This window comes from Grammomys surdaster, unplaced genomic scaffold, assembly GCF_004785775.1.
Source record: "Grammomys surdaster isolate TR1022 unplaced genomic scaffold, NIH_TR_1.0 372, whole genome shotgun sequence".
NCBI lineage: Eukaryota > Metazoa > Chordata > Mammalia > Rodentia > Muridae > Grammomys > Grammomys surdaster.
This window is the reverse complement of record NW_021604791.1, coordinates 4,178,096-4,197,832: the sequence shown is the minus strand read 5'-3', so window position 1 is coordinate 4,197,832 and position 19,737 is coordinate 4,178,096. Positions and strand designations below refer to the sequence as shown.

At 37.3% G+C, this 19,737-nt stretch overlaps 2 pseudogenes; both read left to right on the top strand.

The window, feature by feature from the left end:
• Positions 1-765: 765 nt before the first annotated feature.
• Positions 766-1,723, top strand: LOC114632247 (annotated as a pseudogene).
• Positions 1,724-11,245: 9,522 nt separating this feature from the next.
• On the top strand, positions 11,246-11,995 carry LOC114632293 (annotated as a pseudogene).
• The last annotated feature ends 7,742 nt before the right edge of the window (positions 11,996-19,737 follow it).

The following is a 19,737-nucleotide window of genomic DNA, read 5'->3' as shown; positions in this document are numbered from 1 at the left end:
CAATAGATGCTAAGCAATTGTACACTTATTGTTCAAGTAGCTCTAATAAAGGTAAAGGAGAATAAAAATATTCTGAGATCAAGGATTGGTTCTTGCCCGTGGGATGGATCTCAAGTTGGGCCAGTCATTGGGTGGTGATTCCCTCTGTTTCTATTACATCCTTGTTTCTGTACAGATGTAGGCAGGCAATAACCAGTCCCTGACACTATTAATGATACTCTGTTATGCTTGCAGACAAAAGCCTCCCATAGTTGTCTTCTGAGAGGCTGCACCCAGAACCTGACCCAAACAGATGCAGACACCCTTACCCAAAAATTAAACTGAGGTCAGGAAATCTAGTGTAAGAGTTGGGGGAAGGACTGAGGAACCCAGAGAGAATAGAGATTTCACAGGAAAACCAACAGTGACCCTTGATGGCTCCCAGAGACTGAACACTAACCGAGAACATACAAGGGTTGGACCTAGGCAACCTTGCACATGTGTAGCAGATATATAGCATAGTCTTCATATGGGTCTCCAACAACAGAAGCAGGGACTTTCTCTGATTCTACTGCCTGTCTATGATTCTGCCCCCCTAAATGGGCTGTCCTGATTTCCTTCAGTGGGTGAGGATATACCTAGTTCTACAGTGATATGAGGTGCCAGGATTTGTTTTGCAATAAAAACAATAAGAGGGGTCTCTTCAATTACTGCCAAACAATTCCATGCACAAGGGTTTTTCACAAGACAACAATTGCTGATTGGACATAGCTGATAATTAAAAGAATGGAAGATCTAAAATAAACTTGCTTCTTCAGTCCTTGTCAAGAAAATGCCATGTGTGTGAATAAGCCAGCAGAAAGGGATTTCCTGTATGAATGTCCTCCAGGGTATAGTGGGTTGACCCATGAAACTGCCACTAATTCCTCTGGAGGGAATACCTGCAAACATGGAGGCACCTTCCATAAAGACCCTGAGCACCCTATCTCAATTTACCCTGCTGGATAGACTGGAAAGTTCTGTGAGACAAATCACAATGAGCATACTTCCAGCCCTGGATGCAATGGGACTGTGTGCCAGGATAGAATCAATGCCCACTCCTGCTTCTGTGTGCCTGAATACCAAGGCAGGCATTGCCATTTGGAATTGGATGAATGTGTTTCTGATCCTTCAATGAATGAGTCTGTTTGCCTCAATGAAATAGGAAGATACATGTATTTGTCCTCAAGAGTATTCCCTGGGAAGTGTGAGTTGGAAATTGATGAATGTGGATTCCAGCTGTGTCTACATGGTGCTTTGTGTAAGGATGCAGTTGGTGCTTACTTCTATGACTATGCTCCTGGATTCCTTGGAGACCTCTGTGAACTCAACTTTGATGGATCTGCCAGTTAGCCATGTCCCCATGGAACTCTGTGTGGATTCAGGAAATAGCTGCTATTTGTGACTACGTAGGTAGTAAATACTCAGGGACATACTGTGAGACTTTGCACCTCTTTGTTGGTTAAAGCCTTGTCACAATGATACAACATGCAAAGACACTGTTGATAGCTATATTTGTCACTGCTAGCCTTGATACTCAGGTGCCCTATACGAGACAAATGTAAATGAATTCAGTAGCAACCCCTGCCTATTTGGGGGAAATGTATCGAGATGTTCTCAGAGGATCAATGGACACATTGAAGGCCTACCTTTCTCCTTCAACTACCTTGGTGTCTCAGGCTATGTTTGTGTCTGTCAGCCTTGATTTACAAACAGGAACCTAGCATAACTATCCTCTTAGAAGCTCTACCCAGTAGGTTATTGAAATAAATGTAGAGACCCACAGCCAAACATTAGACAAGCTCAAGAAATCCTATAAAAGAGTTGAGGGAAGAATTGAGAAACCTGGAAGAGATAGGGACTCCACCAACAGAGTCAGCTAACCTGGAACCTTGGGGGCTCCCAGACACTGAACCATCAACCAAAGAGCATACAAGACTTGGACCTACCTCTACCTCCACCTACCCCCTGTACATATACCGCAGATGTAGTAGATATGCAGCTTGGTCTTCAACCAACAACTGGAGAAGGATCTTACCCTGACTCTGTTGCCTGCCTGCGAATCCTGTTCCCTTAAGTTGGATACTTTGTTAGGCCTATGTGGGAGAGAATGCATGTAGTACTGCAGTGACTGGAGGTGTCAGGGTGGATTGGTACCTAGGGTGATACTTCCCTATTCTCAGCATTGAAGGCAGGAGGGGCAGAATGAAGGGGCAGACTGGGAGGAGAAAGGGGCAGGGGGTTGCAATCAGGATGTAAAGTGAATAAGTTAATTCATTAATGGAAACAAAAATTTTAAAAATACACTTGAAAAATAGTCAAAGGTCTACCTGATAACAGAAGATGATGGAATGAGGGAAGTGGGGGGCCGCCTCCCATGTGGTAGTCTCACTTTCCTTCTTTTTATACATTTAAGCCTTTCATTATTTATTTATATGCATATGTATTTCTGTGTTTGTGTGTACATGCATATGGGTGTCACAGAGGCCACATGGAAACATCTTATTCCTTGAAGTTGAAATTACAGGTGATGGTGAGCCTTCTGGATTGAGTCTGAGAACTAAACTCAGGATCTCTGCAAGACCAGAAAGTCTGTAATCCTCACTCATTTCTCCCATGCCCTACAATATATTTTTTAAAAATGTATTATTTAGCAATTTTACCCATGTGTTTATTCTAGTCATGCACAACTCCATATTTTATCCTCCTCCTCCTCCTCCTTCTCCTCCTCCTCCTCCTTCTCCTCTTCCTCCTCCTTGTTCTCCTCCTCCTCCTCTTTGTTCTCCTCCTCCTCTTCCTCCTCCTTTTCCTCCTTCTGTTCCTTCTCCTCCTTCTACAAGTCCCAGTCTCACCTTCAGATATTTCTTTTTCCTGTGACCTATTGGGTCTAGTCAGGGCCATTCACGTGCTGTGGGTATAAATGTGATGCCTTCTTTTCCATTGGAGTGTGAGTAAGTCACTCATTGCTTTGTCTTTGAAGATGATGACTATCCACTCTCAGAAGCCCTTTATCTCCATTAATTCCCTTGGGTGGCAAAGTTCTCTATGACCCAACCATGACGGAAAAAAAATCATTGAAAAGTAAACATAGAGAAGATGGCTACATTGGAAGGAGTGAATAGTGTAAAAGAATATTCCAGAACAAGGCCCAACCTACCTCAAAAACAAACAAACAGGCAAACAAAAATCCCCAAAACACCTATGCATTAAGAATATGAACAGTAAGTGGACATTTTCTGAAAAACGTAACCAGTTTCCTATAATTGAAATCTAAAAAAATTATGTCTGTCCATACTGAAACTGGGAAGGTATTATTAAAAAAAAAACTGAACGGCAAATAAGCCAGAAGAACATAGGATTGTCAGCAAATGCATGAAGGAGAGTCACAGAAAGTATCTTCAAGCTGTTATGTGAAGTAGGGGTTCTATTATGTATTTTGTACCAAAAAATTACTATTTGATTCCTAGAACCCATGTGAGAAAGAAAAAGCTGAGGATGCTGGACTATTCCTGTAATAACTGAGCTTGGAGATTTGATACAGGTGGATCCCAGTGGCATACTGGCAAAGCAAAATAGTCTTCTTTGTGGTTTCTAGGCAATGGGAGCTGCTGTCTAAAAACCAAACAAACAAAAATGAAGATGAGTGATGTAACTGCTGGAGTATGTCTTCCAGTCTGGACATGCAAATATAAACATGCTCACAAATATTTCTGAACACACACAGGGGAAAAAAAGTGAGCAAATGCATACTTCAGTGAAATAACCATAAAAACTTTCTGTCCTATATGTTGATAGACGCTCAACCAAAAAGAACTAAAATTTCTGAAAAATCAATGCTAAATCAAATTTTAAAAATCTTCATCTTATAATAATAAAAATTAAGTGTTAACTTAGCTCATGTCCATAAAAAATGCCCAGTTGATGGTCCTCGTGTCATCACTGGGAGTGTAGGGCAATAGATGCTCTAGATCAGTAAGTACTTCCAATATCGCACACATAGTATAAAGAAAGCATGAGGCCAGCAGACAACACTGTTAAGCAAATAGCTACATTTACTTCTATTTCACTGTTCAAAGTTAATCTTCCATGTACCTTGAAAATAGTGAACCAGAGATCTATAATCTACCTGATACTGTTATAGAAAAAGTAAATACAAAATAATACATGTTTCTGTGATACAGTCTCACAGAAGAGAATTCAAAAACAAAGTCCCCAAAGCAAGAATAAGTGTTGTGACTTTCTAAGGTAGGAAGCGATTAATTGATAGTAGATATTTCGATGGTAAGTTTTTGGAAGATATGGACTCAGAGAGATAAGAGGGCACAAGATAATGTAAGACCTTGTTGTCAACCTTGAATTTTATCTTGAGAGAAAAGGTGGCAATTAGTTTGAAGCTACATTATTTCATATTTCTTCATTAGTTTCACAATTTCAGGACTATCTTCTCTTTGTATCTGTCTATATGTACAAATATATACACATGTTTGTTTGTTTGTGAATGTATGTGTTATGTGTGTATGTCTAGATATATTTATATATTTATATAAAAGTAAAAAGGTTTATAAAAGGCTGAAAATGGATTTCATGGAAGGAAATTATATTTAAGCTATCCACGTTAAATGTAGTACTAAATACAGTATTTGTTTTGTTCTTTTAGCAAATTATATACAAGTATCTTGTCCCTAAGGTTCATTATTTTATATAGTTCTATTATTATTACTATTTTTCTCCTTTCTGTAGCAATGAGAAGTGGTTATAAACCATTGCTAATGACACGAATGCAGTTAAAAGTATGATATACTAGACTAATAACATCTAATGCATTCCATTTTAGTATGTTTTTACCAAAGAACCCTATTTTATTGTTAGGCTTTATAGAACCCAAACATTTTCAAATCACTAAGCAGACTAATTAGTTTCTATTCACAGACTGTAGATATACATTTAAACTTTAAGTTCTTCTTGCAGTTTTGCAAATATTGGAACATGAGGATGTGATTTTTTTAACTGAGTTAAATGCTAATATTTAAAATTTGGTAATTGTATGTAGCATTGTGGCACATATTGTATCAAATCATTAGTATGTCTAGACCCTAAGGCCTCACCCTCTATGGCCTGGCTGTAATTTTGTAACAACACTAGAGGTTGGCTGCCTTTTCTAGTTGGCTAATGTGACTTTCTCTAGATTCACATTCATTTATGTTGCCTTTCTGACATTCATGCACATTCTTGTTTGAGATGCATGCTATTTCAGTATCTTTTCTATTTCAAGATTCCTTTTTAAAACAGAATTTAAAAAGTCAGTAAATATGGATTATTTTCTCAGAATTCTGTGTGTTTCATTGTATAACTAATTTTGTTTTCCATATGTTTTTATTGAAATGTTTTTACTTTTAATTATTATTCATCTTTTCTACCAACCCTCCGAAACCCCTACTATTGAAGTCTTTCCCTTATAATCATTCTGTTAATATCCTGAATCTCTTCACCTTTGAAATTTTCCCCAAAGGTCCCTTACTAATTATTTTTTTTCTTTTTTTAATATTATTTTTATTGGATATTTTATTTACATTTTAGATGTTATCCCTTTTCCCCATTTCCACTCCACCCAGGAACCCTCAATCCCATCCCCCATCCTCCTTCTTCTATGAAGATGTGCCCTCACCCACCAAACCACTCCCAACTCCCCACCCTCGAATTCCCAAACACTGGGTCATCCAGCCTTCACTGGACCAAGGACATCCTCTCCCATCTATGACCAATAAGGCCATCCTCCCCTACATATACAACAGGAGCCATGGGTCCCTCCCTATTTGCTCCAAGGCTGGTGGTTTAGACTCTGGGAGCTTTGGTTGGTTGGTGTTGTTGCTTTCCCCATGGAGGCACAAACCCTTTCAACTCCTTTAGTCTTCCCTCTGACTCCTCCATTGGGAACCCCATGATCAGTTCAATAGTTAGCTGTGATCATATGCCTCTGTATATGTCAGGGTATGGCAGACATCTAAGGAGACAGCTATATCAGGATCCTGTCAGCATGAACTTCCTAGCATCCATATGAGTATCTACTTTTGGTGACTGCACATGGTGTGGATACCCACCCACGTGGAACAGTCTCCAGAAGACCCCTCCTTCAGTTTTTGTCCCACACTATGCCTCCATATTTGCTCCCATGAGTATTTTGTTACTCCTTCTAAGGAGGACCAGAACACCCACACTTTGGTCTTCATTCTTTATGAGATTCATATGGTCTGTGAGTTGTATCTTGGGTGTTGCAAGCTTTTGGGGTAATAGCCAATTATCAGTGAGTGCATACCATGTGTAGTCTTTTGTGATTGGGTTATCTCACTCAGGATGATATATTCTAGTCACATCCATTTGGCTAAGAATTTCACAAATTCATTGTTTTTGATAGCTGAGTAATACTCCCAAAAATGGGAAAATCTGGATGAAATGGAGAAGTTTCTAGACTGATACCAGGTACCAAAGTTAAATTAGGAGCAGATAAACCATCTTAACAGCCCCATAACCTGTAAAGAAATAGCAGTCATTAAAAGTCTCTCCACAAAAAAAAAAAAAAAAAAAAAAACAAAAAACAGGACCAGGTGGTTTTAGTGCAGAATTCTATCAGACCTTCAAGGAAGACCTAATACCAATTCTTTTCAAACTATTTGACAAAGTAGAAACAGAAGGAACACTACTAAATTTGTTCTATGAAGACACAATTATGCTCACAGCTAAACCACACAAAGACACAACAAAGAAAGAAAATTTTAGACCATCTCCCTTTTGTATATCAATGCAAAAATTCTCAATAAAATTCTTGGAAACTGAATCCAGAAACACATCAAAATAATCATCCAACATGATCAAATAGGCTTTATCCTAGGAATGCAGGGATGGTTCAATATTCAAAAATTCATGGATGTATTCCACTATAAAAACAGACTCAAAGAAAAAAATCACATGATCATCTCACTAAATGATGAGAAACTATTTAACAAAATTCAATATTTCTTCATGGTAAAAGTGTTGAAAAGAGCAGGAATTCAATGCCCATACCTAAACATAGAAAAAGCAATATACAGCAAACCAGTAGCAAATATCAAACTAAATGGAGAGAAAGTTGAAGCAATCCCACTAAAATCAGGGACTAGACAAGGCTGCCCACTCTCTCTTTACCTATTCAATATAGTGCTGTAATCCTAGCCAGAGCAATTAGACAACAATGGAAGTCAAAGGGATACAAATAGGAAATGAAGAAGTCAAAATATCATTATTTGTAGATGGTATGATAGTTTACTTAAGTGACCCCAAAGCTTCCACCAGGGAACTCCTAACAGTGATAAACAACTTCAGCAAAGTGACTGGATATAAAATCAACTAAAAAAAAATCTGTAGCCTTCCTCTACTTGAAGGATAAACAGGCTGAGAACAAATTAGGGAAATGATGTCCTTCACAATAGTCACAAATAATATAAAATACCTTGGTGTGAATCTAACAAAGCAAATAAAAGATCTATATGACAAGAACTTTAAGTTGCAGAAGAAAAAATTGAAGATCTCAGAAGATGGAAAGATTTCCCATGCTTATGGAATGGCAGGATTAATATAGTAAAAATGTCCACCTTGCTGAAAGCAATCTACAGATTCAATGTCATCCACGTCAAAATTTCAATTCAATTCTTAATAGAGATAGAAAAAGCAATTTACAAATTGATTTGGAATAACAAAAACTTCAGGATAGAGAGAACTATTCTCAACAATAAAAGAACTTCTGGGAGAATCACCATCCCTGACCTCAAACTGTACTACAGAGCAATAGCGATAAAAACTGCATGGTATTGGTACAGAGACGGGCAGGATGATCAATGGCATAGAATTGAAGATACAGAAATGAACCCAAACACCTATGGTAGCTTGATCTTTGACAAAGGAGTGAAAACTGTCCAGTGGAAAAAGGACAGCATTTTCAACAAATGGTGTTGGTTTAACTGGAGGTCAGTATGTAGACGAATGCAAATTGATCCACACTTATCTTCTTGTACAAAGCTCAAGTCCAAGTGGATAAAGGACCTTCACATAAAACCAGATATACTTAAACTAATATCAGAGAAGTTAGGAAAGAACCTCAAATTCCTAGACATGGGAAAAGTTCCTGAACAGGACACCAATTGCTTATGCTCTAAGATCAAGAATTGACAAATGGACCTCATAAAATTGCAAAGCTTCTGTAAAGCAAAGGACGCTGTCCATAGACCAAAATGGCAACGAACAGATAGGGAAAAGAACTTTACCAATCCTATATCCCATAGAGGGCTAATATCCAATATATACAAAGAACTCAAGAAATTAGACTCCAGACAACCAAATAACCCTACTAAAAATGGGGTACAGATATAAACAAAGAATTTTCAGCTGAAGAAGCAAGAATGACTGAGAAGCACCTAAAGAAATGTTCAACATCCTTAGGCATCAGGGTAATACAAATCAAAACAACCCTGAGATTCCACGTCACACCAGTCAGAATGGATAAGATCAAAAACTCAGTTGATAGCAGATGCTGGCAAGAATATGGAGAAAGAGGAACATTCCTCTATTGTTGGTGGGATTGCAAGCTCGTACAACCACCCTGGAAAATCAGTCTGATGGTTTCTCAGAAAATTGGACATAGCATTACCTGAGTACCCAGCTATACCTCTCACCCAGAAGATGTTCTGACATATAACAAGAACATATGCTCTACTATGGTCATAGCAAACTTATTTATAATTTATTTATAAACTTATTTATAATTTCAGGAGCTGGAAAGAACCCAGATGTCCTTGAACAGAGGAATGGATACAGAAAATGTGGTACATTTAAATAATGTATGACTATTTTTATACTGAAGAAAATGTCCTTGCTATTGAACACAGATATTGTTCAGATAAGAAAATTAACAGACATTTTAGCTGTCCCTAAACATATACATGGATATTATATGAAGTAAACATCCATTGTACATTCTTGATTCCCTAAGTAGGTACATATGACAAAAATATTTTATAAATAAAATATTGTTTCATTCTGTTTCTGTTACAACTTCCTGCAAAACAAAATCATAACAAATTTGATGTCTTGCATCCTTTTGTCTAGTTCACTGTTCAGGTTGACTGCATTGTGCATATGGTTTGTCCGCATATCATTGTTAATTAACTGAAAATTACAACAAAAACTGATCGTGTACCTTTTTCTTCCTTTTTTTTTAGAAAAAATTAAAGTTTTACTTATTAGATATTTTCTTTATTTACATTTCATATGTAATCCCCTTTCTCTGTTTCCCCCCAGAAACCTCCTATCCCAACCCACCTGCTTCTATGAAGGTATTCCCTCACCCACCTACCCATTTCAGCCTCTCCGCCCTGCTGTTACCCTATATTGGGGAATAGATCCTTCACACGACCAAGGGCCTTTCCTCCCACTGATGTCCTACAAGGCCATCCTCTGCTACATATGCTGCTTGAGCCATGGGTCCCTCAGTGTGTACTCCTTGGTTGGTGGTTTAGTCCCTGAGAGCTCTGGGGGTTCTTTTTGGTTGATATTATTGTTCTTCTTATGAGTTCTAAACCCCTTCAGCTCTTTCAGTCCTTTCTCTAACTCCACTGTTGGGGACTCTGTGCTCAGTACAATGTTTGGCTGTCTATCTATATTATGTCAGTTTCTGACAGAGCCTCTCAGGAGACAACTATATCAGGTTCCTGACAGCATGCAGTTCTTGGCATCCATGGTAGTGTCGTGTCTGGTATTGGTGACTGTATATTGGATGGATCCCCAAGTGGGGCAGTCTCTTGATGGCCTTTCATTCTATCTCTGCTCCACACTTTGTCTCCATATTTTCTCCCATGATTATTTTGTTCAAGCTTCTAAGAAAATCTGGATGAAATGGACAATTTTCTAGACCTTGATCTTTTTTCTCAGTGTTCAGTTCCTTGACAGGATGGTCCTAAGAATTCAAGATAAATAGATGACAATGGAGAAGACATTCCCTGAGAACTAGATTCGAAAGAACATTTGAGGCTGGAAGCCTATTTTTAATACCAATCCAGGATCAAGAACCAAGAAAATAGATTTCATCACATCATTAAATAGAAAATGAAATCATTAGTTAATTCTGAAATCTACCAAGCTGCATTTCTGGGTGTAAAACAGAAATGATTCTCAACGTTGGATTCAATCTTGGAAAACCATTCTTCTGTTAATTGTACCTATGTATGCATCATTGGAATATACCACATTTTCTGTATCTATTCCTCTGTTGAAGGACATCTGGGTTCTTTCCAGCTTCTGGCTATTATAAATAAGGCTGCTATGAACATAGTGGAGCATGTGTCTTTGTTATATGTTGGAGCATCTTTTGGGTATAGGAAAGAGGGGTGAGGAAATGGGGGTAGCCCCTAAAAAGTCCCAGATGTCAGGAAAGCAAGAGGCTCCCAGGACCCAATGGGATGACATTAGCTAAAATGCCAAACAAAGGGGAAAGAGAATCTCAAGAGGCTATATCTAGAGGTTAGGCATGGCCACTCAGTTTGGGATGGAGTCACCCATCCACTTCAAGAATATGATCAAAATATTAACCCAGAATTGTTCCTGTCTGCAAGAAAGGCAGGGGCAAAGAGTGGAGCAGGGACTGAAGGAAAGGCTATCCAGAGAGTATCCCATCTGCAGACACCAAACCCAGACACTATTGCTGATGCCAAGAAGCGCTTGCTGGCAGGAGCCTGGTAAAGCTGTCCCCTGAGAGGCTCTGCCAGAGCTTAACCAATATAGATGCAGATGTTTGCAGTCAACCATCGGACTGAGCAAGGGGACTCCAAAGGCAGAGTTAAGGGAAGGATTAAAAGAGCTGAAAGGGTTTGCAAAGGCTCTTGGTCCTGTGGATGCTGGATGCCCCAATATAGGGGAATGATAGCGCAGTGAAGTGGGAGTAGGTGGGTGGTTGAGATGGGTAGCACCATCGTAGAAGCCGTGGGGAGGGGGTATTGGATATGGGGTTTGCAGAGGGGAAACTGGGAAAGGGGATAACATTGGAAATGTAAATGAATCAAATAACCAATAAAAAATGAGTTAAAATGTAGCCACTAGCATAATGTTAACAACAAAATCGAAATTTGGGACTCGACTTGTTGTGTTGCTGTTGGAGAGCCTGATACTGTCGTCCTGCGGCCGTGCCGCTTCCAGTCTCCAGATCATGTATCACTTAGTCAAGCCGCTGCCTCCCCTGCACAACAACAACTGCGAGGAAGGCGAGCAGCCCCTGCCGCCGCCCACTGGCCTCAACAGTTCCTGGGTGGAGCTACCCATGAACAGCAGCAATGGCAATGATAATGGAAATGGGAAGAAGGGGGGGGGGGGGCTGGAGCACGTTCCTTCCTCGTCTTCTAACCACAATGGAGACATGGAGAAGATCCTTCTGGATGCACAGCATGAGTCGGGACAGAGCAGCTCAAGAGGCAGTTCTCACTGTGACAGCCCTTCGCCACAAGAAGATGGGCAGATCATGTTTGATGTTGAGATGCACACCAGCAGGGACCACAGCTCTCAGTCAGAAAAAGAAGTTATAGAAGGAGAAAAAGAAATTGAGGCCTTGAAGAAAAGTGCAGACTGGGTATCAGACTGGTCCAGTAGACCTGAAAACATCCCACCCAAAGAGTTCCATTTCAGACATCCTAAACGTGCTGCGTCTCTAAGCATGAGGAAGAGTGGAGCTATGAAGAAAGGAGGCATTTTCTCTGCAGAGTTCCTAAAGGTCTTCATCTCGTCTCTCTTCCTTTCGAACGAGTTGGCTTTGGGGCTGGGCATCTATATTGGAAAACGACTGAGCACACCTTCTGCCAGCACCTACTGAGGGAGACGAAAAGCCCCTGGAAATTCGTGTGGCCTGTGAAGTGGTGTATTGTAGTTTGAATTTGAGACCTATTGTAAGCATGATCCCAACCTACAACCCTATTTTTACATACCCAATTCCAGTAACTCTCAAATCCAGTATTTTACTCAAACTCTGTTGGGGCATTTTACTAACTTTGTTCCCTTTTTGGCCTGTAAAACACTTTAGAGATTCCTAACAGAGTTTACTGTTGTTTAGAAATTTGCAAGGGCTATTCTTCAGCAATGCCACCAGCAGATTATAATCTTGTCAACAGTGGATTGTCTCCTCTTAGTATCACCGGTCACCTGCATCATTCATGCTAGAAGCTGTGTTCTAGCCATGCAATTACACCTCTTTCTAAATGAGGTCAGGTTTGCAAATAATACTATAAGGCTTTGTTTAGTCTTTGTTTTGTTTTCCAAGATAAAAAACAAGCTTCCCTAAGCTTGAATTTATAGTTACAAAATGAAAACAAAACCAAAAAAAAAAAAACAATACACAAGGGAAAAAAATATCCTGGGCAATAAAAATGACTTTAAACCAAAAAAAAAAAAAAAAATCGAAATTTTTACTTGCTCATAGAAAAATCAATTGTCTCCAATGAGTTGACATATCAACCACCAGTTCAGGCTCATGTTTTAGAGTAGTTGACCAATATAGGTTCCATAGTTGCTGTTGTTTTGTATTTCTTGTTTGTGTTCTTGTTTTGGGAGCATTGGTTATTTGGTTAATTGGCTTGTGTTTTTGAGAGAATAATTTAAAACTGAGTGGATAAGAGGGAGAAGAGAATGTGGAAGGACTTGGAAGAGGAGAAGAATATAATCAAAATATTTTTTAAATTAAAAATAATCTAAGAAAAAATAGAGAAAAAGGTAAGAATAAGGTAAAACTCTACTGTCACTTCTCCACTCATGTGGTCTCTAAACTTGGTTTTTGAAAAAACACGACAAGGAAGAGATCCATGTGCATTTCCCCAATTAAACTGACTTCAATGAAGAAATAATTAGTGTCATTCTTCTCCTTGAAACTCATGTTCATTAGGCAAAAGTTTAATGAAGCTGGGAAAGGTGAATTTACCTGTTTAATCCAGAATTCACGAGGGTGAAAAAGTGGATCTTTATGATTTAGAAGCAAATTTGGGCTATGCAAGGCTATAAAGTTAGAAATTAATTTTAAAAAAAAGGCTTGTGGAATCTGGAGAGATCACTCAGTGGGTAATAGAATTTGCTACAACTACAGAAGTATCGGGTTCAGTTCCTAGTACCCAGCACTTTGGGTGTTCAATAACTGCTCATAACTACAATTCCAAAGGAACTGGCAAATACTTCTGGCATCAATAGGCTTTGAATGCACACAAACCATGGCAGCTACTTTAAAATGAACGTAAAATATTTAAAACAATTTTCCAAAGATACATGCACTGCAAATTTAATTGAACCTGCAAAAAATTTCAGTTTTCCAGTGCATCATATAATTTCTATGTCTTTAAGCTCTTATTGAAATTTCAAAAATGTATTACTTATTCTCATTGTCAAATGTGGGGATGTGAGAGGCAGCTGGGTACCTGGTCAAACAGGCTTTCTACTCTGGAGACCCTCAGGGACTGTGGGAGTTCAGTCGTGTTCCTGGGCCTCTGGCTCCTTTCACATAGCTACAACCTCCCAGAGAGGTTTGTGGCCATTGGTCAAGGTCACATAGCACAGGTAGAGGGCATGACTACAGGCCACAGAGCCTCAAGACAGCTCTCCATATTAATGAGATACCTAAAGGCCAGAGGGCGTAGCCAATTAAGCATTCCTTTCCAGAACCTCCTCCTTCAAAAAGGTATTTAACCTCAGGCCCACCCTGAGAATACCAAGGTATAGCTTCATCCATTTTCTGCCATGACAATAAATATCTTAAGACCACGGTGGGGAACCATGAAGAAGGTCTTCAACTAAAGAGTCACCTTCTAATTTTCTGCCAATAACCTTTCTATGTTCTACCCAAGGAGACCACCTACTCAACCGGCAAGGCTAGCAGCTATGACCCATCAAAGTAAGTCTCTGTGACCAAGAGCCTTCTCCCTGCAGGATACAAAGCAGAGCTTCTTTCCCCTCTCACTTTGGCTGCAGGTTGATCCAGCCAGTACACCCCTGTCTCGAACATTCAGTGGCCTCTCAGGAGCTCCTGAGAGCCCAAGGGTCTGAGAACCAGTCTGTTCCAGCTGCCTTGGCCCGGAGACCCTTAATCCAAGAGCCCTGGCTCCCCTCAGGAGCACAGACTGTGTTCCTTCCACCCCTGGAGTCCTGAGGCTTCTCACAGCCTCATGTCTGCCTGACAGCAGATGCTAGACCCACACCCACGGGCATGCTACAGCCCACAGTCAAATCCTAGGTGTTTTTTAAAAAATTGATTCTAAAAGCTATCTTCCATAAGAATTATTTAAGAAACTCTGTTTATTGCTTGAACAGGTTAATCTGATTCTATCAATCTTCATCACTTAGCATGTTTAATGTAGTTTTAAATCTTTTGTACAGCCTGTTTTAGTAATGTTTGCTTTTAATATCAGTACTGAAGAGGCAAAAGTAGCTAATATAATTGCATGTATGTATATATGTATATATGTGTGTATACAGATACAGATACATATGTATGTACATGAATATATCAGGTACATTCATAAAAAGCTGTTTAGCAAGACTACCCTATCAGTTTGCAAATAATGACAATTTCTAAATCAAAAGAGAATAGTACTGGAATTTCAAGGATTTAAAAGATATTTTTTCATTCCTCCCATTTGAAAGCTTCTCGACATAGATTTTTTTTTCCAAAACGATTTGTTTCCATTTGTATCATGATTATATCTAAAATGTGTACACACTCTGTCTGGATATTGTGGTCAATTCTGTATTGCTACTGTTGAAAGCTAGATTGATTCTTACTGGAAGTAAACCAGTGAATGTGTATTAGAATGAGGCAGAAAAATAGAAAAGACAAACTACTTTTAAAAATGGAATTGATTTTATGCTATGTCTTTCTTTTAAAGAAACGTTAACAGTTTTTAGAATTTTCCTTTTTTTTCTTTTGGACAAAAAGGAAGAAACAATGATATGAGGAGAGATCTGCATATTATAAAATTCTACAGTTTTACTTCCCTTTAAATAACATGAAAACATAGTTACTAGATTTTAATGGTATTATCTAAATTACTGAACTAGAAAAAAATCTAGTTGTTGATTTCTATTTTGAAAGTTTCTTTCAGGCATACATATTTTGATATTTTTTTCATCTATCAATATGAAAATGTGAGACTTAGGCAATTACTTCTGGATATTTAAAAACTAACATTATCATTGTTTTATTATAATGATAAAAATCACAAGATAACTGAAATTCATTTATTTTATGGAAATTATATAGGTTATAATCAGAAAGTAGAGGGCAGGATGCTCCAGTGGCACAATCGGTTAGTGTGTGGTACTTATAGAAATTAGAGAGTTTTGTTCTCTAAGATGATATTTTTGATCCACCTGCAATTTCAACTTTGGTGAATGATGGAAAGTAAGATATGTTCTGGAACTAAAATTATGTTTTTCTTATGTAAGAAAAATTTGCTTACTTGTCAAACCAATGGTAAGCACTAGAAGTCTCATAGTTCAGGTAAGAGGATATCTTCAAAAGTAATCTTTGTACTTATTTCCTTGTCTGTCATTTATTAGAAGATATAATGTCTGAATTTTTATATGATTTGTGAATACAGTTAAAAGAAAATTGATTTATGCTATAGATAGCATCTTCTTAGCAAATTATTGAATTCTGAATTATTGAAAGCATGTAAATATTTTCATTTCTCTATGCTTTCAGGATAATTTTATGTGTTAATTATTACTTAAATTTGAGATTACTATTTCATATGGCTTTTTCACTGCTTCTTTGATGTAATTTATATCCATATTGGTTCATAGCCTATAAACTACTGGAAACATGAAGCATGATTATACACATAGGTACATGTACACACACACTCACAAACACACACAGAGACATACACAAACACACACACAAACACACACTAAAACATAAAAGATATCAGAATTGAACAGTACTGGCCAAAAGCAAACAAAAATGGACATGTTATATGTCTTTTGAAATTTGTAAAATTTGTAAATTTGTAAGGCTGTTAAAAATTCATATTAGCATACATTTCTTTGCCATTTATTATTACAGTTTAGATTTCTTTTGAAATATTGGTATTTCAAAGGAGTTTTCAGTGTTCAAATGCATGTGTTTTACATAGAAATTCCTCATAAATTAATTCAAACATTAATGATTTGCAATAGAAATGCTTCTGATTGTAGTTATTTCCATGAAAATAATAGATTGATTATCTGAGTGATAATGTACTCAGTTTGGGAAACTGATTCCAGTGAAATATGATTGGATGCATATTCTGTATGTAACTAATATATCAAGATTAGTATGTGTGCCAGTATATACATGTTTCTTTGTGTTTACATTGAATAAGTATGTGTGGAAACCAGAGGGAAACTCAGGTCTCATTCTTCAGGTGACTTCTACATTTTATTTGTGACAGAGTCTCTCTTGTTGGTGAGAGCCTTACCAATAATGTATAATATCTGTTTACCAAACCCCAAGGATGCTCGTTGGGTTGTCATAGCTAGTATGACAGATTCACCATTGCAGTTTAAGTAACATTGAACTGGTATGCTTAGGTTTATGAATCAGGTGCTAGAACAACTTGACCATTTCCTTAGCATTTAATTCTTTTCTTAGTGTATTTTATGTGTTTGCTTCACTTACTCAATCTATCATTTTTAAAAGGGTAGCTTTAAGATATGACGGAATGAGAGTCAGACCAATTAAGGGTTGTTCCATGTGTTTTAAAGTGTATGTTTCAGTAAATGTCACAATAATTATGTTCTCCTAGGGAATGAAACATTTTGTCTGTTAGCAGTAATGAATTTATTTTGTACCATTAATAATGGACAATTCTTTTTCCTTGGAGGGGCATTCTTGGGAGATTTAGTTCCACCCATTTCTGAGCTCTATTAGTGTGGTTATCTAGCAGATTTGTCTCTCTATTGGCTTGGTCACACTTTCTTTAATTATTCATCTGTGGAGTCTGAGATTCACTTAGATCAGCTTTCTAGCTGAGCTACTATGAATCAAGTAAAATCTAGAGACCTTTGGGTCAGTGTAGTTCTTCTGTTGCTCATGGGAGTTACCATAGTCCTGGATGCTGGCTCAGACATGCACTTACTTCACTGACCTTGGTACATAGTCCCCTCTGTTCAACCTTAGGACAGAGCTCACACAGCTAATCCACATATTTTAAAGTGTTGTTCTTTTATGTGTGTGTGTGTGTGTGTTGTTCTTTTTTATTTCTGTTCTCTTTCAGGTATGATAAAGTCAGTTGCATTCCTTAAAGAAAATTCTTTTAATCGTTATGGACACATCTTTGTACGTAGATAGCTGTTCAACTTGAAGATTTTGTGAGGGCAAATCCTTAAAACTCCTGTTCCATCATGTTATTCACATCATTAATAGTGTCTTCTGACAAGGCTGAACGCTTACTGTGTTTTTCTTCCAGGTAACCTATATTTCAGGATTTCAGTCATCACAGTTATATTTTTCATATCCCGAAATTATATATACTAATTTTAAACCTGTTATCTGTTCTAATTTTGTTTTATTCTTTATGTTTATAACACAGATTTTAAAATTCTATTTTAAACAGTGAAGTTATCCAAATGTTTTTAAAAATTGGTATACTACTTGTTGACGTTAGACTGCCCATGGATGTTGGGATTTTGACTGAAATAGCACTTTGAAGTACATTTTGAATTAACATTCTGTAATCCAGGGAGAGACGTTTTAGATTTTTAAAGAAGAGTGGAATAGTTATGACTTAAATTTTAAATGAAAACAGAATCTGAGTTTTACATTTTTTATCTATACAGGAAATTACTGTAATAAATGCAAAGTCAACAGTGAATAATTATTGTTGTTAATTTTATAAGAGATTTAATTTTTGCCTCAACGCAATAATAAATTGTTATTTTAGGGTTTTGTGTGTGATTGGTGTGGGTCTCTGTGATTGTGCATGTGTGAGAGAATAAGTGTGTGTTTATGTGTGAAAGTGTTTGTGTATGTCTTATGTAAGTGTGCATGAGTGTGCATGTGAATGTGTGAGATGTGTGTATATGTATATTGTGTACATATATGTGTATACGTGTGTGTTTATATGCAAAGCGTGCATGTATATGTGAGTATAAATGTGTGTGCAATGAGTGTGTGGCTGGGACAGAACAGAGTATTCTGCTTGCTAGACAAACAGTCTAACACTGAGCTATACCTTCAGCCCAAGGAAAAGTCTGTGACAGGTGAAATTTTTTATGTGTACATGAGAATAGTGCAACTAATATTTAAGGACTCTGTGGCAGCAATGTAAATTTTTGTACCATTAGTTTCTAGATCTTATAACAGTGCCTGTACTTAGTGTGTCTTTTTTTTTTGTTTGATTTTTGTTTTTTTTTTTTTTTGTCTGTTCTAATTGTCTTGAGTTCAGCAGAAACCATAAGAGTTTAGGTGGGCACTTCCTTTGGTCAATAAATACACTTTCAACGACTCAAAACTCTTGCCATCAGTACATCAAGATAAAAATATGCTACCATAGATATAAATGTATATATATATATATGTAAATACACATACATATATATATATATTTGTGTATGTGTGTTAAATTTGTATTCAAAGGTATTATTTGTATTAAAATTCTATCCTGTACTTTAATAAATGTACATTTTTTTTAGTTTTAGTAAAAGAGACTGCTAATGATCCCACTTCATAGAATTATCAAAGTTCAAAACAAAACTCAGTGAGTTATCTAAAGATGTCTATCACTTAAAATTATTTTAATATTTTATAATCATTTAAAAGTTGTGATAATAGAAAAGCATACCACTGGTGATGGACTGTATGTTTTCTGTGTATGATTGGATTGCAACTCTTGATGAAACTGTGGTTGTTCCTGTAAATGAGGGAACTCATGTGTACATACTTTCTTAGAAAAAGTGCGGATTTATTTGGTAATTGACTTTGAGATCCTAGGATTAAGGGTTTAAATACTATCTTTATGAGGGATAGAAACTAATTAATGTCTTAATCTCAAATAATCTTTGGATTAAAGGTTGTCTCTTAAATTTATGGAGTGGCTAATTGAAATTAATTGCTTCTTTACAGTTCCATACATATACCTTCACATACTGAGAGTGTTGTTCCTATTTTTCTCATCTATTACTGATAAGATTATGATCTTGTTGTTCTTGTAGAATGCTACAAGGAGAGTTTTCCACATTAGGTCAAGAAAAACTCTCTTTTTCATTCCCAATGGATGGTTGGTCTGTGTCCCAAGGCTTCTTCAACGAATTATCAAAAATATAATCCTAAAAGAAATGACCTATTACATGACTCTTGTCAGCTCTGTGGTTTCTCCTCTGTGTTACATATTCTACTTTAGCTTCAGTAAGGAAAGAGATTGGAGAATGGTGTTGAATTTAGATGAAAAACTTTAAATCTCTTCCTTTTAAGATCTTAAAGGAGAGAGAGGAGTAGAATACCAATTACAGAAGTGATGGTAAGCAGCAGGGAGGAAGTTGTAAGAAGAAGAAGGATGAGAGGACTAGCAGGGTTAAGGTGGAGGGATGACTAATGGTAAGGACTTTTAAAATTTTCTTTTTGTAGCCCACTCTATTATAGCACCTCTCTCTCTCTCTCTCTCTCTCTCTCTCTCTCTCTCTCTCTCTCTC